Source organism: Phoenix dactylifera, chromosome 5 (assembly GCF_051530095.1).
Source record: "Phoenix dactylifera cultivar Ajwa chromosome 5, Ajwa_hap1_PhDact_Kaust_v1.1, whole genome shotgun sequence".
NCBI classification, from domain to species: domain Eukaryota; kingdom Viridiplantae; phylum Streptophyta; class Magnoliopsida; order Arecales; family Arecaceae; genus Phoenix; species Phoenix dactylifera.
In genome coordinates this window covers 8991204-9013386 of record NC_143194.1, presented here as the reverse complement: position 1 = coordinate 9013386, position 22183 = coordinate 8991204, and positions in this window count along the sequence as shown.

Here is a 22183-nt window from a genome sequence, read left to right as displayed (position 1 = left end):
AGACAAAAAAAGCCTAATGAGATCTTATACTCTAATTTTTAAATCAATGAGTAGATTGATAGCATTGTAGCTACGTTGGATTATGATAGAGATAAGAATCCTTGTACTCATTCACCATATATATATATATATATTTATTGGTTTGTACCGTTGGATTTGCATCGTGAGATTTATATCGATAAATTTGGTTTGACATGTGATGATATGTTTTATATGATTTTCATTATAGATTTATTCATATGGTTATTATACATATTAGATATTGAGAACATGAATATGTGAATAAAGATACCTTAAATTTGAGAGACATTCATTATATAAGGGTGACTAATTTGACAAGAGTAATATATAAATCAAACAGATAAGATATGATATAGACTAACCTCATCATTGAACCCATGGGCTAACGCATGGGGATAGCCTCCACGAGCTTATGCTTGGTGTTGCCCAAGGTGACAACCCAAGAAGAGGGGTGAATTGGGTCTTTTAAAAACTTTTCAACTACTTCTAATCTTTTAGAGTTAAATAAGCTAAGTTGTATGGATGCTTAGTGGAATTTAAACTTAGCAAGAGTATGATTCTAATCTAATCAACTATTAAGCAGCAGACTCAATAAAAGATTAGTCTGAGTTTTCCCAAGTATGCAATTCAATACAATGAGTCTTAATGCTGTTATATTGAATGAGACTTGATTGAGTAAATTGAATATGCTTGCAACTAAAGGATGCACGGAGAAGAGTTAAGCAAGCATAGTATCTAAGTAAGTAAGTGAGTGAGGAAGTTAGGCACCAAAGAGCATCACAAACACAACAAAAGTATAGTGGTTCGGTACATCCCAGCACCTACATCCACTCCCCAAGACCTCTTGGAAATTTCACTATAATCCCTCAGATTACAGCCGGTTGTTTTACAAGCTCACAACCTAACTTGTTGTTTTGCGAGATCACAACGAACTCGGTCGGTTTTCACAGGCTCACCGACTAGAACCTACCGATTGTTTTCACGGGCTCACAATCCAACCCAGTTGGTTTTTCCAAAGGCCCACCAACCACAACCTTACAATGATTGTTTTCCGGGTTCACTATCAACCCAGTTGGTTTTCCCCAAAGGCTCACCAACCACAACCTTACAACGTTGGTTTTTCCTTTGGCTCACCAACAAACCTTAACACCGTTGGTTTTTCCTTTGGCTCACCAACAAACCTTAACCTCTTGATTCAATCCCTTGATTGAATCAAGTTACAAGATATTAGACTAAGAATTTAAAGCAAATACAAGCTTCTTAACTAAGCAAATATAGCAAATATAAACAAATGGAGTAAAGAAAAGCTCTCAAACGAATTTTGAAGATGAAAGAACTCGGCTTCTTCTTTACTTGACCCTCTTCTGATTTGGCACGAGGTAGAGGATCATTGAGGCAGCACACGGATGGAGAGGAAGCTTTGAAATTCACTTGGACGCTCTTCTTCTCTCTATTTCGCTTTGGATGGCCCTTTTGTGCTTATGGGAGATTTTTCTTGTAATCTCTTTGAAATCTCTTCCCTAAATGTTCTCGCCCACTTCCATACCTTCTTCCCTAGCTCTTCTCTTGATTTTATAGCTTTAGATGGCGTGGAAATAAGAATCTAGCCGTTAGAGACGAAAATAGAGCCATTAGACACAGTCTGTACCTCCTGACAATATTTCCGTTGGGATCGGAGTCGACTCGCGCGATCTGGAGTCGACTCGGCTGCTGCAGGAGTCGACTCGTGCTTTTCTGGAGACGGCTCGGCAACTGTTCCGGATTTGAATTAAAGTGCTGTCTCGACTTGGAGTCGACTCAACTCAACCTAGAGTCGACTCCCCAATGTCCGGAGCTGACCTGGCATTTTTGGAGACGACTCGATGTAAGGAATCCAGGGATGTATTCTTCAAGTTTGCTCACTCGAGTCGACTCGGAAATTCTGGGAGTCGACTCGGCACTCAGAGTCTGAGCTCCCGATCTTCTGTCTTTTGACTCGTGCCGTCTCGGAGTCGACTCGAACTGTTTCGGAGTCGACTCGGCTCTCAGTATCCGAAAAACAGTCTTCTGTCTTTTGGGGTTGCGCTGCCTTGGAGTCGACTCGAACTGTCTTGGAGTCGACTCGGCTCTCAGAGATGAAAATACCGTCTTCTGTCTTTTGGGGTCGCGCTGCCTTGGAGTCGACTCGAACTTTGCGGGAGTCGACTCGGCTCTCAGTGTCCAAAATCGGCTCTCTGACTTTTGCCTTGCTTCTCTCTAGGAGTCGACTCTCGCTTCCTTAGGAGTCGACCAGCCAACCATCGGAGTCGACTCGTGGTCCCCTGGAGTCGGCTCGATTGCAGGGTCTAAAATTCTTTGTTCTGTCTTTCCTCTATTACTCTTTTGAGTCGACTCGGAAACGTTGGGAGTCGACTCGGCATGTATCGGAGTCGACTCGAATTTTCGAGGAGTCGACTCGAGAACTATTCTTTTGAATTTTTCTTTAGAATTTGCTCCTCCAATTTGAATACTTTAAGCTTGAAACTTGGGCCAATAAATTGTAGCTTTCTTCCAACTTTTCTTGAGAGCTTTGGAGGCCTTTTTGTATTCATCCAACTTGCTATGTTCCTTGCAAAATAAATATCTTTCTCCTTGCAACACAAACATTAATATTTATACTTCAAGATTTTGTGATCATCAAAATCAATCTTTAAATCAAACTTTGGGTCATCACTTGGGATAGCCTCTCTCGGCTTAAGCGTGATATAGCAACCATAGGTTGATGCATAGAAAGAGCCTCCACGATCTTATGCGTGGGATAGCCTCCACGGGCTTAAACATGGTATAGCAATTATGGGATCATTAGGGATCATAACAGAAATGATATCAAAGCCTAAGGTTTAAGATCACTAGAAATTTTGATAGAAATGTATCATAGCTTAAACATATGATCAATTGATATATGACAAAAGTAGGAAAAATTAATTCAGTGCTTAGGTGTAAGATCACTAGGTATTGTGATAAAATGTATGCATTAGATTTGATATATGATGAGTACAGAAGTACTAGATGATTTATCTCTGATAATGATAAAAGAAGTTTGACCTAAGATAAGTGCAGAAAGGTTAACCATGGCATACCATATTGGTAGGTTATACCGTACCATGCTTATATATTGTTTAAATGACTTTGAAGTTCAAACTTGTGAGCAGACACTCTAAGAGGAAAACAATTTGAGAACTCAAGGATAACATAATGGTTGAGTACTTTTAAAGTTGAGTCTCAAATAAGTTAATTTCGAGGATGAAATTATTTTAAGAGGGGAAGAACATAATACTCCATTTTTTTTAAGAATTGTGGGCTGGCCCGAAGAGGCCAGACCCAAGCCAATCACGTGCCTAGCTCAGCCAAGGGCTAGCGGACTGACCCAAAGAGGCTAGGCCCAAGGCCACCGTGATGCAGGTGGATATTGGAGTCTTCTTTCTCCCCCAATTCTGGCAGAGTTGGAGACTTCCAAGGGCAATCTGAGTTCGACTCAAACTCTAGGATCATGCCTATTTAACTTCTCTCCTTCTCCATTGAGTTCCACCACCGGAATCGCAAAAATTGCCGTCGATCTAAGCCTTCTTTTCTGAGTATCCTCCTTGATTCCTTGCTGAAAAGAGCCATCGAAAGCTTCACTAGACCGAGGTAAGAGTGCTTCATCTTCTTCTCCTTCTTCTCCGTCATCTTAGCCTTCGATTCACTTTGATTTGAGCCGGCAAATCACTTGATTTTCTTTCAAAATAGGGGTGCCCTGTTTCGGCTCGTTTCTTTCGGGTTTCACTACCATTGGCTGTCGGGATTGGCCTAGATTTGCCACACTTGGGGACCCATGTAATCGAGTGACTGTGGGTTGGGGAGACAGCCATAGTGATGGTCGAGCCAATAGGTTGATTGGTGTGGATTCCTCTCTTCTTTCTTGGGTCGGCTGACCACCGTCGCCGGTGATGCCTTGCTGGAGAGACCACCCCAAGTTGCGCCACCGAAGATGACTGCCTTGGTTACACCACCCCCTAATCCAAGAAGAAGAGGGAGAGATCGACTCTCCTCTATTTTAGAGAAGAAGAAGAGAGTCTTCTCTCTCTCTCTCTCTTCTTTCTCTCTCCTCAGTCCTCTCTCTCTTGATTACTCTTTCTTTGTTTCTCTCTCCTTGCATGATTCTATGTACCCAATAGGAGGGGTCCTAGATGTTCTCATTCTATACCCAAGTCGACCCCATTAGAGAGTCCTAGACCAGTGCTGCTGCAAACTTCCATCCCGCTAGCCTCACCCCGTTATGAATCCCTATTGTGTTACCTGTGCCATGGTTTGATTTTTGTTTTATGCGTTGACTAGTTTGAATGGCTAGAGCAGATCGACTTGGATCGTCGGACGTTGTTACCTAGTCGACCCCATCCTTTCTTCACCTCGACTTTTATCGACTATAATTAGATCCATAATTGATTACCTCTGATATATTATCCTTTTCTTGGTTGAATACATGTTTTCTGATCAGATGGATTGAAACTTGAATACTTGAATACTTTAAGCTTGAAACTTGGGCCAATAAATTGTAGCTTTCTTCCAACTTTTCTTGAGAGCTTTGGAGGCCTTCTTGTATTCATCCAACTTGCTATGTTCCTTGCAAAATAAATATCTTTCTCCTTGCAACACAAACATTAGTATTTATACTTCAAGGTTTTGTGATCATCAAAATCAATCTTTAAATCAAACTTTGGGTCATCAGTCTGCCCCTTTTTGATGATGACAAAACTTGGAGTATATGCAATATAAAATATATTGTGTTCTAGAAGTAATGCATAGCTAAGTTGTTTGAAGTAGAAAAAATGTATATCTTTAAAATATACTTCATGATAATGCTTTTTAGATTTAATCTTAACATATGCAATATGAGCATATACTCAGATATTTCTCCCCCTTTTGGACAACATCAAAAAGGTTGTAAAATAATGAATCATTAAGCACAAGGTTAATGGTACTCAAATATTTCTTTTCCTTATAGTACTCTGATTTTCAGTTAATGCATGTTAAATTATTGCAAGTATGAATCATATAACTCAAGGCAATAATGTCAGAATAAGATTAATTAGCATAGATCAGAGCCAATTAAGATGATTTCAGAGCACATTATGATGAGAACACATCGAATGTGATTCTAAAGATAGTTTTCAAATCAAGTACAGGTGGAATCTTTCTTAAGTTAATTCAAGAAGTACCACAAATAATATTCAAGGAAAGCACGAATGGAAATCTAACATCTTTTCAATAATAAGTATGAAAGCTTGTTCATTTAAGATCTTTTGCCCCAATATATTAAGTATTTTAGCAACAAGAGAGCAATTAAACTAATTTTCAGAGTATAAGAGCAATATATTAAGTATGATTGCAAAGTTCTTTTATGGTGTAAACATATTGTGGCATAAATACCAAAACATGAATTCATTCAATTTATGATATATCTTAGAGCATACATAAAATTCAAAGCTTTGAAGGTTCTTTTAAAGACTTTATTCCAAAAAAATATATTTTGGTACATATAATAATGAATTGGCACAAGATTGAAGTTCTGAAGAATAAGCCAATAAGAACTCATTAGTGAATTCCAAAATAGATTTTCTAATAGAGACAGATGAAAATTTTTTTTTAAAAATTTTTTTTCTTTTCAAAACAGCTGATTTTCTGATTTTAAAATCTATAAATCTATCATATGTAGCAGCTACTTTTAAATTTGTGTTCACAAGAGATACTCAAGAAAATTCAACATTATTCTTCCTTAGAAAATTCAACATATTATTCTTCCTCTTTTTCATTAAACTAGAGGCTCTTAAGATCAACTGTTTGAATTGTAATTTGGTTCATGATTGATGCATAAGATATACTAACCAAATAACAAGCCTCAAGGTGTATCATAAAGATTTTCATATTTAAATTTCAAATGATACATATTGGAGAGTATTAGGATCACTTCTCATTTAGTATTCTTTCTCTTGCCTTTAGTTATGGATTTATGCAATTAAGTTCCATATGATCTCTCATTCTGAAATTTTCTTTCTCCCCCTTAATTGATCATTCCACTTAAGAGTTTAGAATTTGAAGATAATGTTCAATAAAATATTCAGGTTGTCAATCTCGAAAATATATTTTTTCTATAAGTTTCAGCACAGCTTACACTAATGAGAGCATATTTCTATAAAGCTTAATGTTTGAGATAAGACGAACTTTATAGAACTCAACTCAAGACAAGCAATGGCAACACAAAGAGGTTTATCAAAATCAATCCATAAAACATTCAAGATATTCATCAAATGGATGTAACCTTTTGCATTTAGATTGAATATCTAAAGCTCCCCCTCACAAGATGCATTCTTCTTTAATTGTTCTTTTCTTTGTTGAATTTCAGATTTTGATGATAAGCATGAATAGAACTGAAATTCTATGATATCAAGAATGTAGAGTGATCTAGAATTATTCAAAATTTATAGCAATCACTCTTTTTTTAATCTTTCAAGAGCAAGTTATTCTTTGTCTTAATCTTTGAGAAGATGTAATGAAATATTAGTCACAAAATAATTCTTTTGAAGCTCAATTTCTTTCAAAAGCAATTACATTTTCTTTCTTTTAAGAATCATTTGAGTGAGTTAAAATATTTCTAGCTTTAGGAGCATTTACTCTACTTTTTAAAAAAAATAGCTTTTTCTTTTAATGATAGAAGCACAAGACTAAAACATATAGAAGATCATTCAAGTATATATATTTATAGAATTCAATGATTTTACAGCAAAGTATACATGAAACATAATAAATCTTTTTAATATCAAAATAAAATCATATATTTAGAAACATTTGTTCGCAACCAAGATCGTTGAAAAATACATCACTTAAACTAATTTTAGTACATTTTAAAGATAAGAAATGATATGTTTCGGATGCGTATCGGAGCAATCAACCAAGGCATCAAAATTAATTCTGTTTTTCTTAAGTTAAGATTTTTTATTTAGGAATCATATTGAGTTATTCTTCTGAATGTTGCAATCATTGAAACATATGACTAAGGTTACAAAAATATAACGATATAAGCATTTTTAAATTAAGTTTAAGCTTTTATACAAAATCGGATTCTGAACTTCATAAAGATTCTCAAGGAGGCTTTCAAAGTTGTAATTTGAGATACGTATCTTCCACATTGTAGCTCATCTTAAATCATTACGATTGAAAACACATATTTCGAACATATTAGAGCATATTTAGAATCTTTGTATTTAATGTTGAGTTTTGGTACAGATTAGAACATTATGTGCCAAAGTAAGGCAAGTTGAAGGATAAAACAAAATCAATTCATTTTTCCTAAATAGAGATATCCTTCTCTTCTCCTTTTTACAAATTTATTCAACTTTCAGATTTCAAAGATGATTGTGAATGACAAATCTGAAATTTCTTTTTAATAATACCAAACAAAAATTTTATGTAGTATTTTACACATTCAATCAAATTGTCCAAGCATGGAGCATTACAAAATATTGAGAATCCATAATTCAAGACATCATGCCACATGCAAAATATATTATGTGTTAAGTCATGCATTAAAATATTAAGGACAAGCATGTCAAGGATCAAAATCAATTCTTTTCAAATAAACTCTCCCTATTTAAATATAATCTTGCATTGATTTCATCCTTAAAGTGTGTTTTCAAGTGATTAAAAAATTTGACTTGATTCTTCTTATATACTTTCATTTACTTTGTCTTTCATTTTTACTTTCTTATGCTCTATACTCTATTTGCTCCCTATCCGGTAGAGTTGGAAGGGGCACGAGGTACTACCACTAGCCTCCCTCTTGTGCCGTCCCTGATATACCCTACACCGAATAGTTGGGTCAAATAGTGCCGGGTACTACCACTAGCCTCCCCATTGGCACCATCCCTATGATGAGCAATATAGAAAGGTTAAAATGTTCACTTCAAACTCTCCCTGTTTAAGTGTAATTAATTACGGATTTTATCCCTTTCACAAGTCTCATAAATGTGCCAAATATATTATGCTTGTTTTGCTTTTCCTTAAGATTGAAGTGTTTGCCTTTACTTAGATTTTACTTCTCTTGAATAATATCCATTTTCTTTTCTTTATCTCTCTCTTTTTGTTATTCTCAAGTAATTTACATGAAAGAGCAGAATAAAGAAATAATCTTATGTATCATATAGATGTATATCATGCAAACAACATTTTCATTGTGCTCAAGGATTCATAACTTCTCACAAGTTATTTCTCATTAAAATTTTAAGCATATACTTGTGTATTTCATGGTTATGATAGAGGCAAAGAAATAATTTAGTTTGGGCAAACCATGAAACACTTTCTAAAAGTATAAGTCAATCAATACACATATAGACATGATATCAAAAATTAATAATTAAAGAATTTAATCATGCCATAATAAGATTAAGTTATTGACTTTGCTCAATTAATTTATGAAAGAGGTATCTAAAATTACCTATTCATTTTATATTCTTCAAGCCAAACTAGATTTCTTATGTGTGAACTTTTGGCTGAAGAAGGTCCTCTCTCTTGTTTGCATGTGAATGTTTATTGTATCTTATGTGGAGGTGTCCTTCAAGTTGAAATCTCTCATTTTCTTGCTCAAGGATCCTGCATTATTAACAAACTCCTTTTCTTTCCTGAAAGAGAGTCATTAGTTTCTTCAAGATACAAACCATTCATCCAACATATTTTTTAACTAGGTGACTCAAAATAAGATATGACAATAGTTGAATATTGAGTCACTTTACTCAAGAGATTGCCTAAATATAAGTAAGCACATATCACTTGAACTAAAGAGATAGTTTCATTAACCAAGATGGTTCAAGGACAAGCATGTGAGGCACTAGGAAGATTTATCAAGGTCAACTCAATTTCTTGTTTTCAAAATCAATTTAGCTTAGATTCTATTTGCTTAAGATAATTATCAATAAGACATGTTAGCTAAGTTTTAATCAATTTATCTTAAACAGTTGTTTCTATCAAAATTTAGATTATGAATCATTAGAGTTAGATTGAAGTCTTGCACAAGTGCACATAATGAGCATACAATCTGGTCTACTAGCTGTATGATAAAATAATTATTCTATCATACTTCAATACAGCTTTAAAACAATAGATCTACTTTGCTCACCCTTTTCAAATTCTACAAGATGGGGTCATAGACATACCTTCTTCATGCCAATCTTCTATAAGAGTTTTCTTGTGGACTAACTTTGGTCATTGAAGATCCCCTTTCTTGTTTGTCTTAATTTGGAGTTTGTGAGAAGATATTAATTCATTCATCATACATATTTCAAACTCACCTTGCATGAGCTTAGTAAAATCTTCATATAACTTTTCATTAGTAGAACCAAAAATAATGTCATCAATGCATACCTTGAGCAAATAAGATATCACAAATTCTTCTTTTTGATGCATAGATTTATCACTATTACTTTTTATATAAAAAAAAATTACTTAGGCTTTTATATCTTGCTTTTGATGCTTGTTCCAAATTATGTATTGCTTTATCATATTTGTAATGAGTGTTTTCAAATATGGTGGTTATTTAACATATATCTTCTTTAATAAGCACCTAGGAGTGCATTCTACATATTCATTTGATAGAATATAAAGCTCATAAAGCAAGCAAATGATAATGGTGATCTAATCATGCAAGAATTTCTTCAAGATCTATTTCATCTTTTCTTGATTTAGTCTTTTAGTAGTTATCAATTTTTCTTCATTAAGTCCATTTCTGAAAAACTCAATTTGGTTCTAATTATTAACAAGTTTTCAGATTGTTATATGTAAAAGATTAACCATATACATATATAATTTAATTTTAGTATCTTGATAATAAATCATTAGTCTCATAAAGAATAAAATGAATTGATATTTCTACAACTCGAATCTTTTCATTGAATGTTCTATATGTATTGCTTGATGAATGATATCCAAGGATAGAAATATCTTTATCAGGTTTGGCATTATTTTCATAAGAACATATCAAGCATAACGTGTACGATTGAAAAATATGAAAGATATGCAATAGTTCATTTTCTATTTTTCAGAAGAATAAAAGGAGTTTTCATCAAAAATAGATCTAATAGAAATTATATGTATGACAAGCAGTGATGATAGCTTTTAAAAATTATTTAAGTAGATGACTATCATACACAATTGTCTTTTTCATTTCTTCAAGAATTCTATTAACCCTATTTTACTTAAGGTGTCCTTGGTGCTGAAATAATTATTTTCTGTATAAACTTTATCAGGATTTTGGTTTTCAACACTGTGCCATGATACTCTTTATCTTCACAGTTTGGAAACCTTTTTCATTTGAAACACTTTTACAGGATTTAGCAAATACAGAAAATACTTCAATTTTATTTGCCAAGAACAAATCCAATGTAAGCTTTTGAAAACTTAGTGATGGAAACAACATCTTTAGATTTAGAGATTGATTCTTGTTTGTTTTCTTAGTTAACATGCATAGCAAACTTTGACCTTTCAGAAGATAATCTAAGTAAGCCAATGGCAAGGTCTCTTGAAATTAAGTACATACTAGCATGAGTTGATTTTATAGGCCAAAGATGGTTTCTTTAATCTTGGTATTCATAGTGCATATATTCAAAAGCATACCAAGTACACATTATTATGTCTATGATCAATAGAAGATAATGCCATGGACAAAAACTCCTAATCAAGCATATAAGGAATTCATAAAGTTATTTTTAATTAATTAATCATTTAGCAACTTATCCAATAGTGAGTAGAGCATACTATAAAATGAAGTGATTTGAATATATTTTCTTTTCATACCAAAAATATCACTTATATCACAAAAATGATTAATTCTTGCAAGTTATATTTTAATCAACTAATAAAGTAATTTCAATACGAGAGGATGCAAGAATTACTTATTTCATTATTTCTTTCATTTAAATCATTCTTCTTAATTACATTTTAAATTCAATTCTTTAACACATGTCTAGAGCACCCATTATTTAGAAAACATCTTTCATTAGAACCTTGGATAGCTAGACATACTTGCTGAAAAATAATCATATTTTCAACTTAGGAACCCAAGCTCTTTTGGGTCCTTGTAGGTTAGCTATAATTGTTCCTTTTGGAACCCATATTTTCTTAATAGCTATTTTGTCCATAAATTTACAGATTTTAGGATTACAAGGGATATATTTTTGTATCCTCTTGCTGAATTTAACAAACATAGATCTAACATAAGTTGTAGATAAACTTTCAGTTTTTTGTTTTTGCCTTTTAGGTTCATCAAATTTGTAATGTATAGATTTAGGAACAATAGAAGAGATTTTACTTAGCTTTTGTTCCTGTTTATCAGTATTATAAGAATCTATTTTAGAATAATTAAAAACTGTTTTAACAAACATATTCTTGAAAGATTTTTGGGTGTACCAAGGTTGATATCCTAATCCAACTTTATCAAATTCAGCTCTTTGATTATTTATCATAAGGTTCAATTTTTCAGAGCTGAAGGTAAATCTTTCAACAACAGGTTTTAATTTGTCAACTTCTTTAGTTAGTCTTCTGTTATCTTCTGAAAGTAATTCATTGCTTTTCTTAAGTTTATCATGGCTTTCAGTGAGAAGTTGATTTCTTTGATTTAGTTCTTGATTTTCTTTAATTAAGATTTCAGTTTTATTAGTTAGTTTCAGTTTTTCATCTATTAGAATTTGATTTTCATTCTTCAAGTTCTTGTTCTTACAAATAAGTTTCTTATATTCTAAATACAAATCAGAAAAGGCATCGTGAAGTTCATCAAATGTAAAATTGCTTTCAGTTTCGGCATGTACCTCGTGTGCCATGAAGCATGGATTTGCAATATGATACTGCTCTTTTTCTACACATGATGTTTCAGATTTGTTAGTGCATTCATATTTGTCTTCAAGCATATTCCATATTTCTTTAGCAGTCATGCAAGAAGATATGCAATTAAACTCATTCCTATCTAATGCACAATATAATAGGTTCATGGCTTTTGAATTTTGTTGAACCATTTTCTCATTATGACTAGTGTTTGTGTGTGTTCCATTGACTATAATGCTCCATAAATTATAATCAAGTGATTGTATGAAAATGCGCATGCGTGCTTTCCAATGTGTATAGTTTATCCCATTAAATAGTGGAGGTGTATCAATTAATTGTCCTTCTCCTAGAAAACTATCTATTTGAGTTGTCATGATCTTTGGCTCTTGATCGTAAGATCAATAATTAATCTTAGAGCACCTGCTCTGATACCACTTGTTGCCCAAGGTGACAACCCAAGAGGGGGGGGGGTGAATTGGGTCTTTTAAAAACATTGAGTCTTAATGCTGTTATATTGAATGAGACTTGATTGAGTAAATTGAATATGCTTGCAACTAAAGGATGCACGGAGAAGAGTTAAGCAAGCATAGTATCTAAGTAAGTAAGTGAGTGAGGAAGTTAGACACCAAAGAGCATCACAAACACAACAAAAGTATAGTGGTTCGGTGCATCCCAGCACCTACATCCACTCTCCAAGACCTTTTGGGAATTTCACTATAATCCCTCAGATTACAGCCGGTTGTTTTACAAGCTCACAACCCAACTTATTGTTTTGCGAGATCACAACGAACTCGGTCGGTTTTCACAAGCTCACCGACTAGAACCTACCGATTGTTTTCACGGGCTCACAATCCAACCTAGTTGGTTTTCCCAAAGGCTCACCAACCACAACCTTACAACGATTATTTTTCGGGTTCACAATCAACCCAGTTGGTTTTCCCCAAAGGCTCACCAACCACAACCTTACAACGTTGGTTTTCCCTTTGGCTCACCAACAAACCTTAACACCATTGGTTTTTCCTTTGGCTCACCAACAAACCTTAACCTCTTGATTCAATCCCTTGATTGAATCAAGTTACAAGATATTAGACTAAGAATTTAAAGCAAATACAAGCTTCTTAACTAAGCAAATATAGCAAATATAAACAAATGGAGTAAAGAGAAGCTCTCAAACGAATTTTGAAGATGAAGGAACTCGGCTTCTTCTTTACTTGACCCTCTTCTGATTTGGCACGAGGTAGAGGATCATTGAGGCAGCACACGGATGGAGAGGAAGCTTTGGGATTCGCTTGGACGCTCTTCTTCTCTCTATTTCGCTTTGGATGGCCCTTTTGTGCTTATGGGAGATTTTTCTTATAATCTCTTTGAAATCTCTTCCCTAAATGTTCTCGCCCACTTCCATACCTTCTTCCCTAGCTCTCCTCTTAATTTTATAGCTTTAGATGGCGTGGAAACAAGAATCTAGCCGTTAGAGACGAAAATAGAGCCGTTGGACACAGTCTGTACCTCCTGACAATATTTTCGTTGGGATCGGAGTCGACTCGCGCGATCTGGAGTCGACTCGGCTGCTGCAGGAGTCGACTCGTGCTTTTCTGGAGACGGCTCGGCAACTGTTCCGGATTTGAATTAAAGTGCTGTCTCGACTTGGAGTCGACTCGACTCAACCTGGAGTCGACTCCCCAATGTCCGGAGCTGACCTGACATTTTTGGAGACGACTCGATGTAAGGAATCCAGGGATGTATTCTTCAAGTTTGCTCACTCGAGTCGACTCGGAAATTCTGGAAGTCGACTCGGCACTCAGAGTCTGAACTTCCGATCTTCTGTCTTTTGACTCGTGCCGTCTCGGAGTCGACTCGAACTGTTTCGGAGTCGACTCGGCTCTCAGTATCCGAAAAACAGTCTTCTGTCTTTTGGGGTTGCGCTGCCTTGGAGTCGACTCGAACTGTCTTGGAGTCGACTCGGCTCTCAGAGATGAAAATACCGTCTTCTGTCTTTTGGGGTCGCGCTGCCTTGGAGTCGACTCGAACTTTGCGGGAGTCGACTCGGCTCTCAGTGTCCAAAATCGGCTCTCTGACTTTTGCCTTGCTTCTCTCTAGGAGTCGACTCTCGCTTCCTTAGGAGTCGACCAGCCAACCATCGGAGTCGACTCGTGGTCCTCTGGAGTCGGCTCGATTGCAGGGTCTAAAATTCTTTGTTCTGTCTTTCCTCTATTACTCTTTTGAGTCGACTCGGAAACGTTGGGAGTCGACTCGGCATGTATCGGAGTCGACTCGAATTTTCGAGGAGTCGACTCGAGAACTATTCTTTTGAATTTTTCTTTAGAATTTGCTCCTCCAATTTGAATACTTTAAGCTTGAAACTTGGGCCAATAAATTGTAGCTTTCTTCCAACTTTTCTTGAGAGCTTTGGAGGCCTTCTTGTATTCATCCAACTTGCTATGTTCCTTGCAAAATAAATATCTTTCTCCTTGCAACACAAACATTAGTATTTATACTTCAAGGTTTTGTGATCATCAAAATCAATCTTTAAATCAAACTTTGGGTCATCACTTGGGATAGCCTCTCTCGGCTTAAGCGTGATATAGCAACCATAGGTTGATGCATAGAAAGAGCCTCCACGATCTTATGCGTGGGATAGCCTCCACGGGCTTAAACATGGTATAGCAATTATGGGATCATTAGGGATCATAACAGAAATGATATCAAAGCCTAAGGTTTAAGATCACTAGAAATTTTGATAGAAATGTATCATAGCTTAAACATATGATCAATTGATATATGACAAAAGTAGGAAAAATTAATTCAGTGCTTAGGTGTAAGATCACTAGGTATTGTGATAAAATGTATGCATTAGATTTGGTATATGATGAGTACAGAAGTACTAGATGATTTATCTCTGATAATGATAAAAGAAGTTTGACCTAAGATAAGTGCAGAAAGGTTAACCATGGCATACCATATTGGTAGGTTATACCGTACCATGCTTATATATTGTTTAAATGACTTTGAAGTTCAAACTTGTGAGCAGACACTCTAAGAGGAAAACAATTTGAGAACTCAAGGATAACATAATGGTTGAGTACTTTTAAAGTTGAGTCTCAAATAAGTTAATTTCGAGGATGAAATTATTTTAAGAGGGGAAGAACATAATACTCCATTTTTTTTAAGAATTGTGGGCTGGCCCGAAGAGGCCAGACCCAAGCCAATCACGTGCCTAGCTCAGCCAAGGGCTAGCGGACTGACCCAAAGAGGCTAGGCCCAAGGCCACCGTGATGCAAGTGGATATTGGAGTCTTCTTTCTCCCCCAATTCTGGCAGAGTTGGAGACTTCCAAGGGCAATTTGAGTTCGACTCAAACTCTAGGATCATGCCTATTTAACTTCTCTCCTTCTCCATTGAGTTCCACCGGAATCGCAAAAATTGCCGTCGATCTAAGCCTTCTTTTCTGAGTATCCTCCTTGATTCCTTGCTGAAAAGAGCCATCGAAAGCTTCACTAGACCGAGGTAAGAGTGCTTCATCTTCTTCTCCTTCTTCTCCGTCATCTTAGCCTTCGATTCACTCTGATTTGAGCCGGCAAATCACTTGATTTTCTTTCAAAATAGGGGTGCCCTGTTTCGGCTCGTTTCTTTCGGGTTTCACTACCATTGGCTGTCGGGATTGGCCTAGATTTGCCACACTTGGGGACCCATGTAATCGAGTGACTGTGGGTTGGGGAGACAGCCATAGTGATGGTCGAGCCAATAGGTTGATTGGTGTGGATTCCTCTCTTCTTTCTTGGGTCGGCTGACCACCGTCGCCGGTGATGCCTTGCTGGAGAGACCACCCCAAGTTGCGCCACCGGAGATGACTGCCTTGGTTACACCACCCCCTAATCCAAGAAGAAGAGGGAGAGATCGACTCTCCTCTATTTTAGAGAAGAAGAAGAGAGTCTTCTCTCTCTCTCTCTTCTTTCTCTCTCCTCAGTCCTCTCTCTCTTGATTACTCTTTCTTTGTTTCTCTCTCCTTGCATGATTCTATGTACCCAGTAGGAGGGGTCCTAGATGTTCTCATTCTATACCCAAGTCGACCCCATTAGAGAGTCCTAGACCAGTGCTGCTGCAAACTTCCATCCCGCTAGCCTCACCCCATTATGAATCCCTATTGTGTTACCTGTGCCATGGTTTGATTTTTGTTTTATGCGTTGACTAGTTTGAATGGCTAGAGCAGATCGACTTGGATCGTCGGACGTTGTTACCTAGTCGACCCCATCCTTTCTTCACCTCGACTTTTATCGACTATAATTAGATCCATAATTGATTACCTCTGATATATTATCCTTTTCTTGGTTGAATACATGTTTTCTGATCAGATGGATTGAGTTATGCTATACTAACTGATTCAAACAATGGAACGTTGTCATCTAACTGGCCTTGTACTTCTTTCTATACGAATCTATTTTTATAATCAGCCCTGGTTTTGTATGGGGCTATAGTCATCCGGATGGCAAGAAGCCCAACAAGATCTTACACTCTAGTTTGTAAATCAAGGAGTGGATTGGTAGCATTGTAGCTGCTTTGGATTCCGATAGAGATAAGAAATTCTGTACTTGGTCAACGTATATATATATATATATTATTTATTGGTTTGTACTGCTGGATTTGCATCCTGAGATTTACATTGATAAATTTAGGTTGGCATACGATGATATGTTTTATATGATTTCAAATGCAAATACATTTATATGATTATTATACATATAAGATATTAAGAACATGATTATGTGTACAAAGATGCCCTGAATTTGAGAAAAATTCATTATAAGTGGTAACTGATTTGACAAAAATAACACATAAATCAAACGGATAAGATATAATGTGGACTAACCTCGTCATAGCGTCCGTGGGTTGACATATGGGGATAGCCTCCACGGGCTTAAGCATGGTATAGCATGGGATAGTCTCCACGGGCTTAAGCATGGCATAGCGACCATAGGATAACGCATGGAAGTAGCCTCCATGAGTTTATGCATGGGATAGCCTCCACAGGCTTAAGTGTGGTATAGCTACTATGGGATGATGCATGGGGATAGCCTCCACGAGCTTATGCATGTGATAGCAACCAAGGGCTGACGCATGGGACTATATTAGTCTTGGATTAAGTCATGATTTTGGTTACTCTATAGTCGGAAGATAATTCACATGAAGCCTAAAAATCAAGTTAATATGAAATGGTACATAAGAAACTATTGTTGAATAATTAGTTACATTTGAGAGGAGTTCTCGGGACTCGCATCCCGACCCGCATGGGATGCACATCCCTGCTGTCCAGGTCGCACGTCTCGGGCTAGCAGGCCGAAGTGTCGTGCTCGGCCGCCACAAGGGGTCGGCTACAGCGCCCAAGCGCCATGGCAGTAGCAAGTGCATGCTTGCCAAGAGACTTGCCCGTCGCGACGCGGAAGGCTCGTCGTGGCAGCAGAGCCCCCTACCACCCCAGCAGGGCATCTGCCCAAAGCCGATATATGCTTCTTTGAAAAGAAGATAATGAGAACACATGTGCATGATATTTGTATGGTCTTTCCAAGTTTTGATACAATATTCATTTTATCTGATATTGCTAATAGATTATTTTCTTATTACTTATGGTCTAATCGTTCAGAATCCTTTTTTCTTTTTCTTTTTTTTAAGTTGCAAGTTGCATAGTACTTGACTATGGTTGAGATCACGTGAGAAAGGGATGAATAGATGGAGCATCATTGATACTGGTTGGATGATAAAATTTTATAATTGGATCAATTTTATTGCTCGTTATAAATTGAGAACATTATTGTTCACACCTATCGAGGTTGTGATAAATATTTCAGGCCTAGCATATTATCTAGGGCTATGACCCAGGGAGTGTGCAGCCGTGTCACACCCGAGGCTGGTTTGGGGCATGACAAAATTGGTATCAAAGTTTAGATTTAATATCATTGGGGGATCATGATAGAAATGGTATCAAAGCTTAGGTTTATGATCATTGGTGAGACAGACACAATAATGATCGAGCCAATGGGTTGATTGGTACGGATTCTTCTCTTCTTTCTTGCGTCGACCAACCACCATCGCTAGTGGTGCCTTGGCGAAGAGACCGCCCGAGCCTGCCACCACCGGAGCCGATTGCCTTGGTCATGCCACCTCCTGATCCAAGAAGAAGAGAGAGAGATCAGCTCTCCCCTATTTTAGAGAAGAAGAAGAGTCTTCTCTCTCTTTTTCTCTCTCCTCTATCCTCTCTCTCTCTCTCTCTTGATTTCTCTTTTTTTTTGTTTTCTATCTTCGTATGATCCTATAGACCCAGCAGGAGGGTCCCAGATGTTCTCATTCTAGACTCGGGTCGACCCCAGTAAAAGATCCAAAACTAGTGCTGCTGCAACCTTCTGTCAGGCTAATCTCATCTCAACCATCATGGAGTATTGTTGGACTCTATCATTATGAATTCTTATTGTGTTATCTGTACCATAGTCTAATTCTTGTTTCATAAGTTGGCTGGTTTGATTGGTCAGAGCGGACTAACCTAAATTATCAGACACTATTACCTAGTGGTTGGATGATAAAATTTTATAATTGGATCAATTTTATTGTTTGTTATGAATTGACATCATTATTGTTCATGGATATTGAGGTTGTGATAAACTTTTCAAGCCTAGCATATTCTATAGGGCTGTGGTGTAGGGATTGTGTGGCCATGTCACATGTGGAGACTTGGATGGTAGGTTCGGGGCATGACAAAGGGTATTATAATCTTGTTTGTCCAAAAAAAATAACAAAAGTTTGCAGAATAACACAACATCCTATTCTCCATATTTAGGTGTGATAAATCTATGCACACATGTACATTTAGTATTTCATTTTAGGACATACATGAAAGCAGTTAAGCATAATATAACTCCTCAGCATCTCAACCTTTCGATTCAAATTGAGTAAAACTTATTTTGAGACCCTGTAGTTGGGCTTGGCTTGTCAGGTGCAGTCTGTGTTTCGCACTAAGAAGTTGGCCCATGGAGCATGAGCGGAAGCAAAATCTAAACTATCAGCAGCAAAACTTCATGTAGGAAGACTAAAGGGGAAAAAATCGTGTTCCAAGATCTTCAATCGATGCATGGACTTGAAGCATATCAACGAGTTAATCAAGTGTTTGGACTTTGATTGCCTGTATATCTAAACATTTAGAAGCAAATAAATCCTATTCTCTGATGCTATACTGCAAAATTTGCAGGTGCTCTACAATAAGATCTTTGAAATTAAATTCATTTCTATTTACATATATAACTTTGTGGACACAGGATAATTATGTGCAGGGTGGAAATAACCCTATGCAGAGACATAATAAGTGTGTATCGATGGACATAATAGCGTGCAGGTACATAACAGATGTATGTTAGTTTTTTTTACAACACTATTCTCTGACTTTACATGGTTCCTATGACATATGGATTCATCACAACCTGTGAAATTTGGTTGATGCGGGAAGCATAGGCACAACAGAATGATTTAACATACTGCAACACACAAATAATATATATACTGCATTAATGCATACTTAATATACTATGGTATACAATTAATATGACATGGTATACAGTTAATACAATATCGTAAACAGTTAATATAACACAGTACATAATTAATATACAACAATACATAGTTAATAAAAAATATAGTACACAGATGATATACCCTAGTATATAGTTACTAGATATGTGTACACAATTAGTATACCATAGCATACAGTTAATATACCATAGTACATGCTTAATATACTACCATATACACAGTTAATATACCATGGTACATAGTCAATATAACACAGTACATACATAATATGCTATGGTAAACAGTTATTATCCTCTTTTACACAGTTACTAGATATGTGTACACTTAATATACTACAATACAAAGTTAATATATATACTATAGTATACGACTACTAGATAAGTGTACGCACTTAATATATTATTGTAAACACATAATATACCACACTATATAATTAATATACCAGAGTACACACAATATAGCACAGCACAAACTTATGCTACCACAGTATACAGTTAGTAGATATGTGTACATAATTAATATAATACAATATATAGTTAATATACTATAGTACACAATTAATATACTATAGTACATACTTAATATATATACTACCACACACACTTAATATACCACAATGCATAGTTAATATATCACAAAATAAACCTAATATATCTATTGTCAACACAATTAAAGTAACCCAAACATAGTTAATCTCTCTTTCTACATAATTAAAATAAGAAATAAAGAGCTAACAAATGCCATGTGATGCCCTAATATTTCAATTTAATAATCCCAGAGCTCAGAAGACCACCCGCCTTGCTTCATTTTTTTATTTCCTTCAAAACTCAAGTGGATTCTCATAATTTTGGTTACAGAAACCGAAACAATGTGATCAATACTAATTCCTTTGGAGCAAGAAAGATAGCCATCCGTTGCTCCTAGAGAGAGAGAGATTGATAGAGGAAGAGGATGGATAGCCATCGCCCAAGGGAATTATCTGGATCATCCATTTGTAAATTGTAATGGACATAGCCATGTACTTCTTGCAAGAAACAAATAAAAAAGAATTACAACTTATCTTCTTTCAAATCATATAGAAAAATGCAACAAAGTTAAAATGCAACATTTAACAGAAAAATAAATAAAAGATAGGAAAAAATGAGAAGCAGCACACGAAACCCACCAATCTCGACCTAGTGAAGGGTGATAAGAAGCAGCTGGTAAAACTCCTTTGTTAGCGGCCAACACAGAATGCAACAGAATAGGAGAGAAGAAAGCTATATCACCTTACGGATTCGGTTCACCGTACCCGGCAAAGGCGGCACCTTTGTCCACTTGCATGTCAGATTCTATGTCCGGGGGCCGAGGCAGAGAAGGAGGAAGGTGGTGGTGATCTCAAGATGCAGGCCGGGTAGGCCTTGTGGTGGTCATTGTTGAAGATGTAGATGAGGCCGGCTAAGCCGACGCACTTGTGGGTCTTAAACTTGTTGTCGTCGCCATCATTGCCAAAAAGGGAGGCGCGGAGCTCATGTGGCATCACAGCGATCTCCGTCGCTACCAGAAAACACGCGTATAGTGACGGCGATTTCCGTCACTATACCGTGTTTCCGGTTACTAATATGGACTTTGTGACCGGAGCTCCCGTCACTGAATTGGTTACAAAAACACGCGTCACTAAATTCTCAGTGACGGTAGCGATTCCCGTCACTAAACTCCATGACAGAACCGCCGTCACTTAGCCGTTACAAATCCAAAAATTAAATATTTAAAAAATTATGTATTTTCCGTCACTAACCAGTCCCTGAGTTAGTGACGAAGACAACTTGGTCACTGATTTGTCACAGAATTCGGTCACAAGTTTGGTCACTGATCTGTCACAACCTTCAGTGACAGATTTAGTCGTCACAGATATGGTCACAAATTTTGTCACTAAATTTGTCATTAATCCCGTCACTAACCTAGTGACAAGATTACCGTCACTAATTTGTCACAACTCACTGAGCAAAATCAATTTGTAATTTTGGTTATCAGTTTTGTGACAGATACCCCGTCACTACTGTGGTCATTAAATTTTGGCGTCCACCCTATCCGCGTATTCTGTAACCGGTCTGTCACTAATCTGTCACTAAGTTCATACCACGGTGACCAAATTTTTGTCTGTCACTAATCCGTCACAAATAGTGACTGATAACGGGCCGTCACTAGTTTTCCGTCATAATACGCTTGTTTTCTGGTAGTGCATGAAGTCCAGGGTCCGGGGGTCCACCACCCAGAGCGGCAAGCACGGTGATCCATCGGGTTGGTGCAAAGGCCGGCGCGGGATAAGCTGTTGACATGGGCAGCGGTGGAGGGGTGCAGGGTGACCCACTCTCTGGTGTCCGGGCCAAAGTTGAAGGCCTGGTTCTTGCAGAGGACGACGTTGTTCTGACCATGGAGGCAGAACCATGGCTGTCGCCGAAAGGTGGTGGTGGCGGAGGCGGCGAAGGCAGGGTCGGTCACCACCACCCACCACTGACGGCTGATGGCGCTGGCCCAGACAATCGAGCAGAGTGGGAGGTAGAAAGTATAAACTTTGTTAAGTATAAGAAAATAAAGTACACACTTAATACACCACATCACATGGTTAATATAAAATGGCACACTGTTAATTAATATAATACAATACATAGTTAATATAACACAGTATATACTTAATATACCACAGTACATACTTAATATACTAAAATACACACTTAATATAATATAGTACA